The sequence below is a fragment of the Pistacia vera genome, unplaced genomic scaffold (genome assembly GCF_008641045.1).
Source record: "Pistacia vera cultivar Batoury unplaced genomic scaffold, PisVer_v2 Contig1311, whole genome shotgun sequence".
In the NCBI taxonomy this organism is placed as follows: Eukaryota; Viridiplantae; Streptophyta; class Magnoliopsida; order Sapindales; family Anacardiaceae; genus Pistacia; species Pistacia vera.
The window spans coordinates 26,473-28,483 of NW_022195371.1; positions in this window are offsets into that span (position 1 = coordinate 26,473).

Sequence of the window (2,011 nt, forward strand, 5' to 3'; positions counted from 1 at the left end):
TCTATTTTAGGCCACCAAAACTTGGAATAAACTCCTCCATAATTAACTCCAATGTGCCCAAAATACACACTTCAAAATTTTCACTTCAACTCTTCCAAATCCAACCAAACATTCATCAAGTATCACATACACCACCCCAACTTCTCATGGTAGATTCTAATATAATTCAACACTGAATCCATCAACATTCCACATGTAACATTATAATGCACAAGAAAATTCTCACACACATAACTTAATCACACTTAGGGTAGGATTTACTTACCTTTGATATGAGCAATTCACCCTTTAAGAATCTTCTTGATCAACCTCTCTTCCTCTTAAATCTTATGAGCAAAAACCATCAAAATCAACACTTTAAAACTAAAATTCACTTCTTCTGCAGGATCTTGCCTTAAGATTGAAAATTCACTAAAAAACCCCAAACCTTTGAATTTCCTTTGAAGAAGATTGAAGAATTTGAGAGAATATGGAGGTGAAAGTGGCGTGCATATGGGTAAGAGTGGCTAGGGTTTCGCTCTTCAATTTGATATAACATAAAATTACATATAGTTTCCCATTTTGCCCTTGCACTTTCTTTAAAATTTCATCTATGTCCCTTAGTCAATTACCATAATGCCCTCATTTTATTGCATTCTCCATGAAATTCTATCTTTTTTCACTTCCCACAATTTCAACTAATTTTGAGTGAAAATACCATTTTACCCTTATGCAAGTTTAAGGCTTTTTCTTCACATTTTCCTTAAAAATACTTAGCAAAAATCAACTAAGGCATAAGAACATAATTAAATTATGTACCTCCATGTGGGCGTTACAATTCTCACCCTCTTAAAAGAATTTCGTCCCCGAAATTCAAACAAACAACTCCGGTAACGGTTCTGCATGTCTTGCTCCACCTCCCATGTAGCTTCTTCAACTTTATGATTTCTCCAAAGGACTTCACTAAAGGGATACTCTTGTTTCGGAGCTCTTAAATCTTTCTGTCCAATATCTGAACTGGACGCTCCTCAGACACAAGATTTTCTTCTAAGTCCACATCATTTACACTTAATATGTGGGAGGGATCACTTACATTTTCCGAAGTATCAAGACATGAAATACATTGTGTACTCTCTTGTCCATTGTTGGGTGGTAAAGCCAACCTATAGGCTACCTTTCCTACTCGCTGTAATACTTCAATGGACCAATGCATCTCGGTGCTAACTTTCCCTTGCTACCGAAACGCGTCCCAGTTTGTAGGGGGCAACTCTTAGAAACACTTTATCACCCACTTCGAATTCAACATCTTTCCTTTTCAAGTCTGCATAACTTTTTCTGCCTGTCTGGGCTTGTTTTCATCCACTTCTTTTAACTTGACATCTTCTATCATTTTCTAGTTAGTTTTGGCCCAAGAGTGGTTTCAACTCATCTTTCTCCGCCTATCCATCCCAATGTATTGGAGATCACAACGTCTACCATATAAAGCCTCGTAAGGAGCCATCTTAATTGTAGACTGATAGCTGTTATTATAGCAAACTCTACAACGGTAACATCTCATGCCAGACATCTTGCAATCCATGCAACAAGCCCTCAACATATCCTCAATATCTGATTCGTTCTCTTTGTCTGGCATCTGTTTGAGGATGGTAGGCGTTACTAAAAGCTAATCTGGTACCCAAGTTCCTCTGTAAACTAGTCCAGAAAGCTGAGACAATTTGGAACCTCTATCTGATACTATTGTCTTGGGTATTCCATGTAGTCTCACTATCTCTTTAATGTAAATCTGAGCCAATTGATCCGAAGTAGTGCTCTCCTTGACTGGAAAAATGGGCTGACTTGTCAATCTGTCTATTACACCCATACAACATTAACCCTTTATGCACTCTAGGGAGACCTGTAAAAAATACCATAGAAATACTCTCCCATTTCCATTCAGGAATACTAAGTAGCTGAAGCAACCCTGATGGCCTTTGGTGTTCTGCTCTCACTTGTTGACAAACCAGGCACTTAGCTACAAATCTCCAATATCCTT